Below are 17,136 nucleotides of genomic sequence, written 5' to 3'. Positions count from 1 at the left end.
TATATTAACAGCACAAAACGTACAGACTTCACGATGGACATGTAATTAAGTTATGCTAATGCATGCAGTCCCGAAGCTGCTACTATAGAGTGTCCTGTTATATAATATAATGTCTCTCGCCGTGCGTTCCCTTTGCGTGAAGTCCGTTGACGCGTAGAGGCCGATGTCGGTCCCGAAGGGTCGGCTGACGGCTGGACGACGTCACCATGGGCCTACCCACGGTATCATGGATCTGCAGCTGCAGCAGCGACGGTAGCAGACACAGCCGTGGTAGCCGTGCAACAGCTCTCGCTACTGCTCTCGCCTCCGGCAGCAGGCTGGTCGTGGCAGTGGCCCGGGAAAGCGACCACCTCGCCTGGCTCCCTGGACCGGTTGTTCAGCAGGAACACAGGCCCTTCAGGCTCCCTGGACCGGTTGCCCCGCTCGCCTGGCTCTCTCGAACGGTTGCCCCGCTCGCCTGGCTCTCTGGACCGCGGTTGCCCCGCTCACCTGGCTCCCTGGACCGGTTGCCCAGCAGGAACGCAGGTCACCGGCATCCGAGAACGAGTTACCTCGTTCGCCTGGCTCCCTGGACCGGTTGCCCAGCAGGAACACAGGTCCTTTGCGTCCAAGGACGGCGCAGTGGGCGTTCTGGGTTCTCTGGACCGGGCGTCCAGCGAGAACCGACTGGCCTTCAACGCCGAGCAGCTCAGAACACTTGCACGCACCACGCGCCACGCGCCACACGATCACACCACTTCGTCATCGCCCCCGCACGGCGAACACGGCAATGTCTTTTTGTTTTTCGCGCGCTTCCGTCCATATCATGACAAGTAGATTACGACCAGCATTAGCTCAAGCGCTGCTAAAGGTGTGTGGTATGTAAAAACTAATAAAGTGCTGGTTTTAAATTAAAGTGCAGCGTAGCAGGTTTCGAGAACTTTCACTCTGGCAGAATGACAAAATAAAAAAAATTTTGAAATCAGTGATGCCACGCTGATCAGGCTTGGGCATGAATATCCTCTCGTAATAATAAGCCTGCCAAATTCACAAGCATCTTGAATGAATTCCTCACAAGGCTCAATAGTTTTGTTGTTGCCCTATATTGTTTCTATAGGAACAGTGCACAACAAAAATCTTGCGGCTTCCTGTTGTCTTAACACCCTATAATTGCCTTAGATCCATGGTTCTCAGCCATGGATGTGTCGGGGACCGCTTGTGGATTAGTGGAAGTGATGGGGACTACTTGCAATGACGGGAGAGGGGGGGGGTATAAACTAACACAACATGAGGTGTGAAACAGGTACCTTTTATTGCTACTTGGCAAAGAATGGTCAAACAAAAGTGCGACTTCCACTCAATCGGGACAGCTTGTCGATACTTGATACAGTCACGCTTAAGCAGAGTCACATATCTGCAGCCACATTCAACCTGTTTCTGTATTTGCTTTTCAAGTATGCAAGCATGGAAAAAGCATGCTCGCATGCATATGATATAAAACTGCAACAAAAGCTTTACAGCCATCTTATGTAAAAGGAGAAACATTTCTGCAGTCCCCAACCAGAATGCCTCAAGACTTGCAGCGGCCAAAAAAAAACTTGCTTGCTTGCTTTCTTTTGTTAGTGCGGGTTTTGCGGACCCCCATTTGAGAACCATTGCCTCAGATGTAGAGCCATTTGATGTTCATCAATTAATATTTACGCAGGATTTAGATGACGCCTTTAAAGACAAGTGTCCCTCATGCTTCCACGTAAAGGAGCACCGACATAGGAGCTTTGTGCTTAATTTTTTATATTAATCTGGTTGCACATGCCAGCTTTTAAAATCACACCATGCCGTTGAAAAGCTGGGCTTTGAGCGATTCTTAATGAATGCCAAGACCTATTTCACTAAATATTCTTTTGACCCTGCTCAAACATCTTAACTAAACTTAATTTAATTCTGGTGTTCTACAAGTCACAACCACAATAAAATTACAAGGCATGCCGCGGCTGCGGACTCCGGCCTAATTTTGATTGCCTGAGGTATTTTATAGTGCACCCAATCCACATATGCGTTCTTGTATTCCGCCCCCATCCGAATGAGAATTGTGCTGCTGAGGTCGCCACGGCCAGGATCGAACCCACAACCTCAGCAGCACAATGCTTCTCAGACATTTCTTTGCATTCAGCACAAAATAAGTCTGCTCTGCAAACTTTTCTACTGGCACTTCTCCTGGAACATGGAGTATCGCCCTCACCTTCCGAGTGGCTCCTCCCATCACACATCAAATGTGCACTAAGAAAGAAAGGCCAATGTTGTGGTGCAGAGAGGCCTTGACATGCTCGGCATTCAATAGCACAATAACGGCATGGCTTACTCACAAACTGGAGCATGCATTATTTGCTTGTGATCTACCATGCCATGATGTCGCGAGATCATGGAGCCACACTGCCTTTGGCATTTTTAAATGTTCGCATGAAGGGATAATATATTTCTTGTGCACAGAAGCAATATAAAGTTTCATAGTGTAATTAACTGATTGACAGCTACACACGCATAAGAAGAAGATTGTGCCAGGACTACTTAAACTCTGAAATCTTAAATTAGCTTGCCCCATTCTTGCAATGTTACACATTTCAGATGAATGCAGGTCACTCATTACAGTTATGCCAGCTTTTGTACGTTTTAGACCATGCAATGTTTGCCCCAGTTTTATACGGCGATCATAGATAGCCACACCACGTTGGTAGAATAACTCAGAAGTAAATTTTAGTAAAAGCACCATTTATGGCCGGGTTTAGACTATGCCAGTGTAATTTGTGATTCTCATCAGCAATACCAAATCAATAAACTTGAACGTGTTCAGAAATTGGCAGCAAGATTTATTTTTACTTCCTATCGACGAACGCAATCTGCAACAGCCCTGCTAACAAGCGCAGGACTGCAAACGGTAAATCTCTGGAGAAAAATAGCCTACCTAAAGTTCCGTTATCAGTTGAACGGTAAATTTAACTCAACTCACCTGCTCCCACCTGGAAGAATGTTTTTTACCCTATAACTCATGAGTTGATGTGTACAAATATTAATTTGTTGTTCACACTATAGCTGTGTGGAATAAACTTGTTCCTGAAGTTTTCAATGGTGTTGATGGCTTGACTTTTTTTGAACGGAATTAGGAGTTTCATTTTTTATAAGTTATAAAAGTTATGTTATGTTTGTTATAGTATTTTTTTCTTGTGATGTGTATTTTTATCGATGACAGATTTTACTCTATTGTATATGCACATCCCACCCTGCAACAGCCCGTATGGGCTTACAGTATTCTAAATAATAAAGTAAAATGGGGTTGCTCCTTGTTGAGGTCTACAAGCATGGCATTGTAAATGGGCGCCAGAAGCAGCAGCTTTTCAAGGTATTTTGGTGCACCATGCAAAGTCCAATTATTGTGCCCCTTACCACTCTCGCTGGTAAAACGTGCTGGTGAACAAGGGGCTTTCAATTAAGGTGTGCTGTGCCTAAAATGCCGCCCGAGGCGGCCATCTGTTTTGCCTACAGGACGAAAAGTCCCTGGCCGGGAGTGCATCAACCATGCAGAAGTAGCTGTCGATTGTACTACTGAAGTTCTAGAGATGAACTGTAGTTTTGCTCTCAGGTAGAAAAATACAGCAATGCTGTAGCAAGCAGTGTGGTGAAAACTGTTGCAGGGCTCTTGCAAGGGATAGCCAGCACTGCATGCACATACTTTGCTCACACAAGAGGCTTTAGCAATAATACTTCTAGTAAATTGCATTTGTTCAGCTTCACTCTGTTTTTAATACTGGCAGGTTTTAAAATCCGTGAGAAAAGGTAGGTCTATTTCTTTTAATTTGCTTATGCACAAGAAAGTTTGTGTGCATGGAAGGGGTTAAAGCTCCTTTATCAAGCCACAATGCTTCCTGGCATGATAAAGCGAAGCCTTGTGCATTTGTCTGCAGTCACTCACTGCGCTTTCAAACACACAATCAGAACAGAGAGCACAGGAAAACACACAAGCAGTAGATACAGCAATTTATTTGAAACAAATGCAGTTTTATTTTACAGAATGACCACATTTCCAAAAAGCAACCACATGCTATGCACATAATACAACCAACTTAGGTTAATTCAGCAGCTGTTAATGTGTCCTACCTTTATATGTTTAAATGTTTCAAGTCTCAAAGCGTGCCCCTGCTTTGTAACTTGTCCTTTTAACTTAAACAAATGCTAAATTTAGCACGATTACCACACTGATAGAATAAAACTACATATTAAAATAGCAACTCCTTGTTGAACAGAAAAGTGTATACAGTAGACTTCCATTAATCCAACTCCGGTTATTCTTTCGGTTATTTCGACTCTGACCAAAGATCTTGGCCAGCTCCCATGCAGTTCTACGGCCCTAAACATTCGTTATTTTGATCCTAAAATTGGCATTCGCCAGATAATCCGAACTTGACCAAGCTACAGGCATGCACCTGACCCCAATAACGACCAGGTTAGTGGCAACGTCTGTCTCGGCAGAGCTTAGGGGACAGTGAATGCATTAAAAAAATGTCTATAAATGCCTATTTTTGACCCACCCTAGCAAGATTTTCAATCCATAACAGTAGCTCACAATGTCCGATTATGGTATTGACTTGGTTCTAAAGGGCACATTTTGTTTTCGACGGAAATTGAGCCGGAAACTGCCAGCACTGTGCACTCGAGTGCGAAACTAAAACCGCATTTGCAGTATTCATACGCTTTACCGCATAACATGGCTGTATTGCAGCAAGGGGGACTTTAGAAAATCAGCTGACATTCTCAAAAATAAGGTATGCGTTAGGTTTCTACTTGGGTTTGAAGTTTTAAGTCATTTGCACTTGAGTTTTATAGTTTGGAAAAATAGAAAGCTGGCGCACGTTTGTTTTGGAGGCGTCTTAAAGTCAATACATACTGCCATATGAATCAGCGGTGTTTTAGCATTTTTTTGCGTGTTCAATTCGACCCACCGGATAATTATATCAATTTCGTTGGTGCCGTCAGGGTAGAATTAACTGAAGTAAACTGTAGAAAGCCCATGCTGATGCACCAGGAAAGTAACCTATGGTGCCTCACTGCATGTAGTCTTGCTTAGTCAGCAAAAAAGCATAGTAAAGTAACCTATGCTGCCTCACTGCATGTAGTCTCGCTTAGTCGGCTTATTTCTACATTATATTAGGGTAAATAAGTAGCTTGCTATTTTCAACACCTTTTAAACAGTGCGTAGTAATAGTGACCACCGTATATTAGTGAAAATATAAAAACATTTGCATAATGCAGATCAATAAGTGTTGCCTACAGGATCACTGAAAATCATGTCAAGAAGCATGGATAACTGTCACTTACTGCATGCACATAAAAAACACTTCCAAAAGGTGGGCTTAAATGCTCAGACTTGTCACAGGATGCATTCTTGGCGTTCACCAAAATATGGGCCATGACCCTGACACTGCCTATATCAGATTCAGCTTCCAGTTGTGAAGTGGCCAGGGAAGTTCACAAATAGATGTGAAATTATTGTAAACTGCATGCTGTAGTTCGTACCTGCAGTTGTGCCTGCTCATAGCATAACTGGCGCTATCTAGCACACTTGTGATAAAAACAGTTCCCCAAAAGAAAGGCGCTCCTTTTTGTAAAACTTCCGTGACTGTATATCAGGTCTGATACAGTCACAAGATCACAAAAAGGGTCTGAGAATCCATGACACATTTCCTTGAGGCAAAGACCTCAAGTTTAGCATAGAGCCAGTAATCAGGAACAGTCAATTCTACTCACACATGCCTATTTTATTTTCTCATTTAGTTTCACGTTCACCTAAATTATTGCCATCATGATAGCCATCAAATAATATGGTAGCATCAATTTTTCTATTAATCATTTAAGCATTGACATCTAAAAGCTTGCAGCAGAGTGAAAGGTCAGAAGGACAAGGGAAGAGAGGGGAGGCATTATATTCTAAAATTTCATATTTTTAGTGGGTTGCAGTTAATGGAAATTGGCAAGCACTAATTGAGCGACAAGGCCACTGGACACAGGCAAAGCAGATTTAGCTGAAACACAGCAGCCTGTAAGAAAGGAAGGCAACAATCATTCTTTGCGATGCTTGGTCTCAATCACTGTTTTACATGCCATAGGTGATCACGAACAAGCTGGAGGTGAAGCATATGCTGTGGCTCATTTTGCGTCGCCTGTGCAATTATCTTACTAAAACCATTTATGAAAAAGCATGCCAACAATAATTCAGAATTGAGCACCATGTGTGTCATGAAGTATCACATCATAGCCACAAGAACGTTCAGGTGTCGCCAGAAGTAACCTGAACAATGAAAACACATCTATAGCGGCTTAACTTTAACAAACTGAATGCCTTGGAAGGAAGATTCACTGAGCTAACACATCTATGGCAACCCAACCAGAAATCTCGAGTACCCTCTGAAGAAGACGTGAAAAGGCACTCAATGTGCACATTACAGGGTTGCAGTACCCAATGTATCATTTATGCTATGCCGTGTTCGATACCTACAAATTGTGATTTAAACATAAACACAGGAGCCTATAGTCATGTTTTTTTCTATGCTCGATCGAGTTCTCAGTTATGGATAGCTTAGCAAACTAATTACTAATTAATTACTACGTAGCGACAAAGGAAGGCACCAACAAAGGATGTGAAAGAAGACGGATGTTGTTTGTGCTCACTCTCCTTGGCCATGGACCAAGCCCCTTTTGTGAATCTTTATTCCTGACATAATTCACGCTTAGAGCTAAATTTGCACACACATTTATTGGGCGTGCTGGTCCTATTGTTCAGCCTTGAACTTTGTGTGCGGACTCTACCTCCAGTCTTGGCTATGCCTGACCACAAGGAACAGCAAGATGCCACCTCACCCCCAGATGTCAAATGATGTGGCGTGTCAAGGCAGCAAGACGGTGTTGTATTCAGCAACACTGACAACGATACTGTGGAGGACCGGCTTTCCTCCCATGTACAACACAACACATCAGCAGAATAAGAACAAGGAGATGCCCCACACATATGCACGGCGCTAAACTGGATGCACTACCTACAAGAGAGAATGAGGGAGAGCGAGCTTCACGTCACTCGAGCACCTGCCTACAGATGTTTTTTTTTTTTTGGGGGGGGGGGGCACAGCATCGAAGCTGTGAATGAGGTAATGCCCCGGACCATAACATCTGTTATGGTGCTGGGCATTACTTATGCTGAGTGTCACATAACATCTGAAAGCATTAGCTGCTACGAGAGAACCAGTGCGGTTAATCTGGCGAGCTTAGCATGCATCTGTAGCCTAATGGGCAAAGAATTGGGCTGCTGCACTAGGGACTCGCGTTCAATACCCCCCCCCCCCCATCAGGAGCATTACTAATTATTATTGAAGCTACCTGGGCAGGTGTACTAAGAAATTCAAAAATAGATCATGATAATGCTTTGCATTAAGAGACAACTTGCTGCCGGTTGGAGCTTAACTAACATTTTCTGCTTTGCGCTTGCGATGCTCTACCAAGTGGGCTACGTCAGCAGTTGTCGCAATGTCCATTTTCTTGGATAGTTTCACATGTGTACCAAACTTCGTCCTGGAAGTACTAGGCAGCAGAACTAACAGTCATGATGGCAGATGTGAAGTATCCTTTAAACCCCTGACATTAAATACAACATCATCTTAAAAGCACGCAACTGGCCAATGAACACTCGTGTTCTACCTTGAGGCACTAAGGCTGCCAATGTTGAGACATTTGCATTTTATGAGTGACAAAAATCAGGGGAACCATGGAGCTCGATTTCTTGTTAGTAACAAGCACGTGATGGCAACAGACAACGAAGCAACAGTGGCTTCGTAGAAAAATGGGCTAGAGATCACGACAACCATTGGCAACTCACAATAGAATTCTTTCTCTACAATTTATTCTCTCAAGACACCTCGAAGCAAATTTTGTGGATTATGCTTTTAGTATGTCTTTTGCGACTGCAAATTTAAATGCGTGTAATACTTTGTGGCAACTTGGAACATTTTAATGTTTAGCATCCGCATACTTTAAATCTGTGGACAAGCTTTGCCACCTTTTTAGAACAATAATTATCTGGTGTCATGCATGATGACTCAAACCACTATTAGTTAAAGCAACCTTTAATGGAGCAGAAGCATGCCCTTAGCAAATAGATATACATACCAGCTTTAGACTGAGCAAACTAAGCAGTACTTGGACGGAGTCCTGGAAACATTTGATGTGTCAAGCCCACCCCTATCGGATGTTGTCATAAGTGAAGAGGGAGTTTTGAATTTGCTTTTGAAACTTGATGTTAAAAAATCTTCAGGTCCTGATGGAGTACCGAATGAGTTCTTAAAACGCTATGCACAATGGGTTTCAAAGTACCTAACAATTCTCTTTTCTAAATCTCTCAAAGATGGTCAAGTTCCGGATGACTGGGTAACTTCTAAAGTGAAGCCCCTACATAAGAGTGGAAATCCCCATTGTGTTGCTAACTATCGGCCGATCTCATTAATTTCAACTTCCTGTAAACTACTTGAGCATATAATACATAAGCATATTTCAGAATTCCTAGATAAGCACAATATTTTGTCAGGTTCACAACATGGATTCAGGAAAGGATTTTCTACTTCTACCCAGCTGGTAACTACAGTTCATGATTTCGCACTATCTATAAATTCCGGAAAACAGGTAGATGCAATTTTTATGGATTTTGCTAAAGCTTTCGATACAGTCTCTCACAATAAATTACTCTTCAAATTGGATTTAATTCTTAAAAATACCCAGCTTCTAAATTGGATTTCCGGTTATCTTTCGAATCGAAAACAGTACGTCTTTTTCAATGATCATTGTTCTCGTACAGTACCGGTTGACTCGGGTGTCCCCCAAGGCTCCGTGCTCGGGCCCCTTCTCTTTTTGTTGTTTATAAATGATATATCACATGACATACCTGTAAAAGTCAAATTATATGCGGATGACTGCATCCTATACTCAGAAGTAGAAAACCATAAAGACCAGATTCATTTAAATGAAGCATTTCAAAAGGTCATTCGTTGGTGCAATAAATGGCAGATGTCAGTTAATTTTAAAAAGACTGTTTTCATGAAAATTTCTCACAAACGTAACCCTTTTCATTTTGCATATTCAGCCAATAATGTTTTTTTGCAGGAGGTACAACACTATAAGTACCTTGGTCTTTGGATTTCGAATGACCTTAACTGGACGAGACATATTAACACTGTAATAAGCTCGTGCAATTACAAACTATTTTATCTTAGACGAGCTCTCAAGCTCTCCACTCCCGCCGTTCGCCTTATTGCATTTAAGGCAATTGTTCAACCTTCTTTAGATTATGCATCCATAATTTGGTACCCTCACACTAAAAAAAATATCAGCGAAATGGAAAAAATTCAAAAGAGAGCTGTTAGATTTATTTATAACAGTTTTGGCCGTTCTTCAATAACATGTTTATTAGCAAAAGCCAACCTCCCAACACCTACACAAAGAAATAAATTATTGAGATTGAAATTTTTCTTTCAGTTAGTTAAAGGTTATTTTAAGTTAGACTTATCACATATACTTCATTTCTCCACAGGATATGCCACAAGGCAGAGGCATGCCTTTACAATAACCCCATTCTCCACCCGTAATATCACATTCAAGTATTCGTTTTTCCCTAGGACAATTACAGAATGGAATAATCTTAGTAACGAAGTTGTTTCACAGTCATCCTTGAACCTTTTTGCTGCACTGCTCCAGTAGTGAGTGTCTGAATTCTATTACATGTGCTCTATTTCAATCACTGTAGCGATTCTCCACTCGTGATCAGCTTGACTGTAGCGCTGATTTCATTATATGCCCTTATGCCTGTTTATTGCAAACCGTTGTCTTGTCTGAAAGCATGTACTCGCCTTACTTGTTTTATATTTATTTGTTTTGCCGATTTGTACATTTAGCAAATGTATACCCACCCTGCTTAAACCCTATGTTAGGGTTGCAGTATTCATAAATAAAAAAAAAATAAATAAAATTGTGGCCACTTGCTTTCAACAAGGCAGAAACAGGTCAGATGTTGACAAAGATAACAAATATAAGGTGCGGCCAAAAGAAATAAGCAGAAGCTGTAAAGACAGCAGCAGCACAGTGAAACAAATTAGACAAATGTGCACACCGCAAGCGTTCCTGAGGACAATACACAACGTCACTGCCGCCGTTAGAAGCAAATCCTCCTGCAAAAAAAAAAGATTGTTTTGCTGTAAACAGCAAGTGTGTGGAGTTGCTTGATAATTTAAAAACAGCACAGACAACAATTAAGGCAGACACAGTATTTGTGTCATCTGCCTTCCTGCTGTTTTTACAATATCGATTACGGTTGCAAAGGTACGCACATGCTCTACGAACAACGAAAGCAACGGACGTGTATAGAAAGGTGAGCTGAATTCATACACTCATACATGTTTAATTTTGAAGGTGTGCGTAAAAGCGACAGCAGCAGTAAAGCGGGTTTGTTTAACAGCTTGCTCACAACGTACACATTGCACGATTTAACTCCACGGCTCTCAAAAGAGTTGCTAAGAAGCTGTAAGTGAAAGAAATACGCTTTTTGTTATCTCAATGCAACAAATGAAAGCCTCTGACGCACCTACCGCGGTCAGCGCAAGCAGTGAGCAAGGTAATTGAATGCAGCCATGTATTGCATGGGTAAATAAGAGGCGCATAGCGTAGTCATCCCATAGAGATGGAGAAACAAAGACCTACGCACGAGATATATACCAAAGGACGGCATTCACCGATACAGCTAGTTGAGTGCATTTCTGGCGCGTGAACGCTTCCGCCGTTCGTTTTACATCGGGGTAACGCGTAGGAACTGCGATAGTATGTGTTGAAGGCACGAACGAATAAATTATCCTGCGATCACGACGAGACCTGCAACAACGATTTCGTGCTCCTTCGAATTTCGAGATCACATCGGTCACAGCTCAAATGTGCAACCGGTTGGTTTTACAAGTGTCAGCTAGAGAACGGGCAATCGCACGACACTCACCTATGCTCCAAATGCGTCGCGGCAGCTGAGCAACAAATTTCATCAAGCCCAACCCCGCAATGTCCGCAATTTCAGCTTCTAAGCAAGTGCAAAAAACGAAATTTGAATGCTCACAATGCGCGCGCGAACGAGGCGCGAGCCATAGTGTCTGAGTTCGAGAGTAGCGATTTAAAAAAAAACCAACACTGTGACGTCACATCCGGCAAAGGAGAGTTGTTCTCCTTTCTCACCTTCTCTCAGCTCACGCATGCGCAGAGACATCGGAGGCACCGGCTGAGAGCGCCGACCAAAACGCCCAGCGTTGCGGCGTCGGTGGGCGCTACACCGTGTATACCGACAGATTCATTCTATTCCCGCCAGAACTTGCGTTCTAGGCATCTGGAAGAATGCACGGATGCAATTTTCCGTGAACTTGATAATGGTAACTTGTCTGATGTGGAGGGAGAAATCGACGGATCTTCAGACAGCGGTGATGAGTTTGAGCAGTCTGAGCCAGATATTTCACGTTATCAATGCCTCAGTTGTGAACGCATGGCTGGAGTATAGAAGTGATGCAGCTGCACGAGGACTGATGCCTGGCAGGCAACTGGACTTACTGGACTTCACCCTCCATATTAATGAAGCACTTGCACGAGCCGACAGCCGGCCAAAGGTGCAAAAGCGAGGAAGGCCGTCACTCTCCCCTCTGGTGACTTCGAAAAAAGCAAGATATCCTGAAAATATGCCTGTACAAGACGGCAGGTTCGATCAGGTGGGACACTGGCCCCTTCTTACCGACAGCAGGAAACAGCGTTGTAAGCTTGAGGGATGCACAGTACAAACCCGTATCATGTGCGAAAAATGTAACGTGCACCTGTGTCTTTTAGGAAAATTAAAACTGCGCTAAAACGAGACACGAGGACGAAGTGGACAGGACGATCGCAGACTAACAAGTGGTTTATTGGAAAAGTACACCACCCTTTTTTCAAACAAACCAAGCGCACGCGCAATGACAAACTAGACAAGTTCCAAGACTTCTATCTACTAAAAATGAAATCGCACTCTTTGCTGGAAAGATACACGGATGAGTCGCTGACGCACTTATCAGGCCCGTGTCTAGCTATCCAAGATGCCTCCAAGATCTCTCTTGCTCTTTGGCTCTTGGCTCGCCCTAACACCTTTGTACTGCTGAAAATGGGCTTGCATCCCTGCACGCATGCGCCACAATGAACTGGTAGATGCCTCCCACTCCCGTCTCCTAATGAATTAGCGTGCTCCATCAAACGCATGTTAATGCACCTTCCAGTCTGTCCCACATAAACCATTCCACAGGTTAGGGGGAACTCGTAGACCACTCCCGTTGTACAGGGTACATACGCACGTCTGTGCTTAACATCACATCTTCCATTGTTTACTTTGCTCGCGTTGGACATGGCGCAAAAACGCGATAACTTGCAAGGCGCTATAGGAATCGGTATAGAACACGAAAGTGAAACGTGTCTTCACAGAAGTAGTGTAATGTTTATTGCACATTGATATATAATGTCTATTGGTGTTTTGTGGCTAAAGCGCCCTTAGGCGTTGATGCACCCACGCTGACGCCTGGTGGCACGTCTCCTCCATCACGACTACCAACGTCGATGACCATGAGCAACCGTCGTGCATATGGAAGCTGCACTACGCTGCACACGCTAGCACAACGCGAAAGACGAAGCACGTAACTGACACACTAATACAACGCGCAAGACAAAGCACGTAACTGAATCGTCACCGAGTCAAATCAGCGCGTACAGCGCGTCGTAATTGCAGCCTCCGCGATCAACTTCAGAAACATTTTCAGAGCTAATTGCGGAGGCCACGCTCCGCTGCGCTGAGTACGGTGAACGCCACCTAGGTGGCGTTGGTAGTGCTTCTTGATGCCAGCGTCCCTTCGAATGCTGGCATCGAGGCGTCGTAGTGCTGAGACCACCGAAGCGTTCACTGTCGGTGCGCGTTAGTGTCATAATGCAGTACTTCTCTTTTCTGCTCGTAGGCGGCGGCAACGCCCCGAGCAAGAGCGCGGGTACACGGAGGAGTGTTAAGCCCAGACTACACGTACGCTTGCGGACGCGCGTAAGCTCGCGTCTACGCGCCTTGCGGTTGCCGCGCCCAGCGTGGAATGGCGGTTTGCATCCACAAATACGCGCGACAGCGCGCGCTCACTGGCCTCACTTGTTTACACCTTGACAGACGCCACTTCGTATTTCGTTGTTGGCAGTGATTCAAAATGCTTCGATATCTATAAACGCAATTGTTATCTTTTTGGAGCTGTTAGATCAGCACAAAAAGTGAAGAAGAAGCACTTTCTTGCATGGTATAATTCTGCTTAACTGAGAGTTGAATGTACCGCGCCGTCGCTGCGTAGCCAGGCACGCCGACGCGAGGCAGCCCAGGCGCGCGATAACTGAGAGGAGCTGATCACCGAGATCGCGCCGCGTTTCGACGCGTACGAGCCGTGCCGCACCGTCTGCGCATGCGTGGGCGCGCGGACGCGAGCTTGCGCGCGTTTGCAAGCGTACGTGTGGTCTGGGCTTTAGATATATAAGGCGCGTCTGTGTAGCTCTCTGCAAATGCGTTTGTGGCGCAATGGGTTAAACGCTCGGCGATCTATCGTCGCGGACCGAGAGGTCGTGGGTTCGATTTCCAAATTTTGCATGTTTGTGGAACTTTTTCTTCTGGTTTCTTTCTTTGTATTATGTTCTATGACGTATTTCCGTGACGGAAATACGTCAGTGAAGTCTTGGTGGACCCCGGCATAAAAAACTTTCGTGTTAAAAACCGTGTTAAAAACCAAATCGACCCCGTATCTTCCCGCCACCTTTTTAATGCCATGCGATACCTTGTGTAGGTACGGCATCACTTCAACCTTCCGCCTTTCACTCTTCTCCGATTCTTTTCCCTCAATTGCCCTTGCGTTATCGTCAGCGGCCGTGGTACGATGGCATACGACCCTCAAAAGTGATTTTGCTACAGCCTGAAGCAGCGTCTGCGGGAAACCTGCATTTCGGAGACGACTCACTTGTGAACAAAGACTACCTTTGATTTTCTGGTGACATGACTTGTTCAAAGATGACCTTAAGCATGACACTGCTATGCCCCTCTTCACAAGCTTCGAGTGAGAGGAATCAAAAGGCAATAGGGCCCTGTTCGTGCGTGGTGAGTACGACCAGCACAGGTGTTTGCTGTCATTGAAATCCAACTTTAAATCTAAAAACTGCAGTGAAGCATTGTCAGGCAATTCAAAAGTAAAATTCAACTTTGTTGCTGTGGCATTAAAGTACTGAAGAATACGCCTCGCTATCTCTTCGAGGTCATCGTTAGAGTCAGTTTTTACAAGTATTAAACAGTCATCTACGTATCTACAGACACGAACAATGTAGTCGTCGGTAAGTACCCGAGACAACGAACAATGTACATCAGCTAAATATATCTCGGCAAGCACTGGCGCCACACAAGACCCTATGCATATGCCTCGTTTTTGTACATAAAAGTTCTCCTGGAAACTCACAATCGTAGAAGTGAGGTAGGTCTCCAGCAGCACAGGAATCCCCCTACCGAGACACCACTCGAGTTTTGGAACGCCACCGCACCAGCACATTCAATACAATTACGAACTGCCCTGAAAAGGTCCTCATGGGGAATCGAGTAGAAAAGCTCCTCAATGTCAATCGAGAAGCCGGAATTAGCTCCTGGTGCACTATCTTGGAGCAGTCCCACCAGTCGGTCTGAACTCGCGATCTTGTATGGGTCCTCCGGGGTCAGCCCCGAAAGCTGCCTCTGCAGGTACCGGCCTGCCATGTTCCACGCTCCGTGACAATGGCTCGGAAAGGACAATCCACCTTATGGCTTTTTGCACTGAAAAATACGGTGAGCGCATGAACTTTGTTGTTCTTCACCTCCCTCTTTATCCGGTCGAGTTTTAAATTTTCCAGCAACGCCACTGCTTTCCTTTTTGCTCCTTGCGGTTTTTCATCCGAAATCCGGAAATTCTTTTTGAAAAAGCAGTCCTCCTCCACCTACTCCTCTATTGTAGGTGAAGATTTATCTTCTTTTAGCAAACATGGACGAGGGTTGCGTTTCACCCATGAGCTTCCGGATTCTTCCATTTTACAGTTTTTAGACCTTAAAATCACGTTCTGTGAAGAACACGTTTTCTGAGGATACTACCCACGGGCTAAGAAGGAACTGCTGCCCTATGACTCGGCACATTCCAAGACAATTAAGAGAGGAATAGCAGTGACGTGTATGGAATCGGCTCTCCAAAAATCGTGCCCACATCAGATGACGCCTAGTTTTAATAATCAGGTAAGCCGTCTTTTGGCTGCAGGGTTCCCTGTCTCGGTCTTGACCGCCGTTTCTGAAACCCTCCTTCAAAAATTCAAGCGTGGAACGGGAAGTACAACGGCGGATGATCACCGGAAGGCACATAGACCTGAGGTGGTCCCTTACATCCATAAACTTTCCCACAATCTAAAAAAGGAAGGCAAGTAGGCACGGCGTGCCAATTTGTTTTTCTGCCCCAAATAAGCTGGGACAGTTGTGCCCAGGTATCTGCAGCACCAGTAAACGTGGATGCCAGAAGAACCACCCATCGCCGTTCGTCAAATGTTCCACTGGAGTGGTTTATTGCATTCCCATGTCATGTGGGAAGGTTTACGTCGGCGAAACTGGTCGCTGCGTCAATGACCGTTTAGGGGAACACGCTCAAAAAACTTAAAAAACGAGATGACAAGTACGCACATATAGTTGCGCACGTTAGCATGTGTACTGATTGTGAGGCCCGGTTAAAAGACAAAGATTCTAGGAAAGAACAGTGACACGACCGCACGCATCAGTTTAGAAGCCTACCACATTAGGAAGTTCGGCAGCAAGTGCTTCAGCACACCTTCTCCTGCTCTCTTTGATGCTGAATTTGATCTTCTCGATGGGGCTATCGGGGTTTCAGATTGGAAATAAAAATAATTGTTTGCGTCTTGTTGCGCTTGGTTGGTTGTTTGCGCTTGCGTTGATGGCACGAGTTTACCCTTGTTATGTTTTTCCCATTTCCCTTGCTTCAACCTGGCATATATAAGGTGCGCTATCCTTGCCAATAAAACCAGTTGTTAGTCAGCGCTTGTGTGTACGTGTCTCCCTTCGTGTGGTCGTCTGTTTGCGCTGTTGCCCAAAGTTTCAAGATGTACCAACTCGCCCAAAAAGAAGTATTGATGACGGTACGGAAATGGCGACCAACTCAGATGGCCTGATTATCGCATTGGAGAATGAGGAACAGTCGTCAGGCAAAGAACTGGCTGTCCTCCACGAGACAAGCGTGAAGGTACTTGGAATCATCTGAAATCCGCACACGCATACTTTCACTTTTTCTTTGAGGGGCCTTCTTGAAATTATGAAACAGAAATATGATACCAAGCAGTTCGTTCTTCAAGCTGCTTCACGGATATTCGACGCAGTGGGATTTTGCCATTCACCATTGTCATCAGGATCTTCTTCCAGAAGTTATGGACACGTGGAATAGGCTGGGATGAGCAGCTACCTCAGGATTTGCAAGAAGAATGACATGAATGGGTGCGCCATCTACCACTCTTACAGAATGTTTTCATACCGCGTTATATTAGCAGAGGAACCAAATCACCCTGAAGTCTACAGGTTCACGTATTTTGCGAGGCAAGCCCTTCGGCATGCGGCGCAGTGCTTTACGTCGTACCGAGCTGCTCAGCGAGGCCCGAGTTGCTGATCGCAAAGGAAGGAAGGAAAGAGTTGAGAAGGAAAGGCAGGGAGGTTAACCAGCTTAGCACAACCGGTTGGCCACCCTACACATGGGAGCGAGATGGGGGAGAATGAAAGATGGGGAAGAGAGAGAGAGAGAGCACATAATACAGCACACAGATCGTCAGCCACAGTCCGTCACTCTCGCGTGGTACGTGACATCACTGTCACAGCCCCTTGTCCAAGCCCGTTTCTTTCAAAAACCTAACTAGTACCTTCGTCGCCTTCCGCTGCGATATCTTCTGTCGACGACTTGTGAAAATCGTTTCAACTGACATTGGTCTATTGTCAAGGTGCGCTAGAACGGA

The sequence above is a fragment of the Dermacentor silvarum genome, chromosome 9 (genome assembly GCF_013339745.2).
Source record: "Dermacentor silvarum isolate Dsil-2018 chromosome 9, BIME_Dsil_1.4, whole genome shotgun sequence".
NCBI lineage: Eukaryota > Metazoa > Arthropoda > Arachnida > Ixodida > Ixodidae > Dermacentor > Dermacentor silvarum.
Note: the sequence above shows the minus strand (reverse complement) of the source record.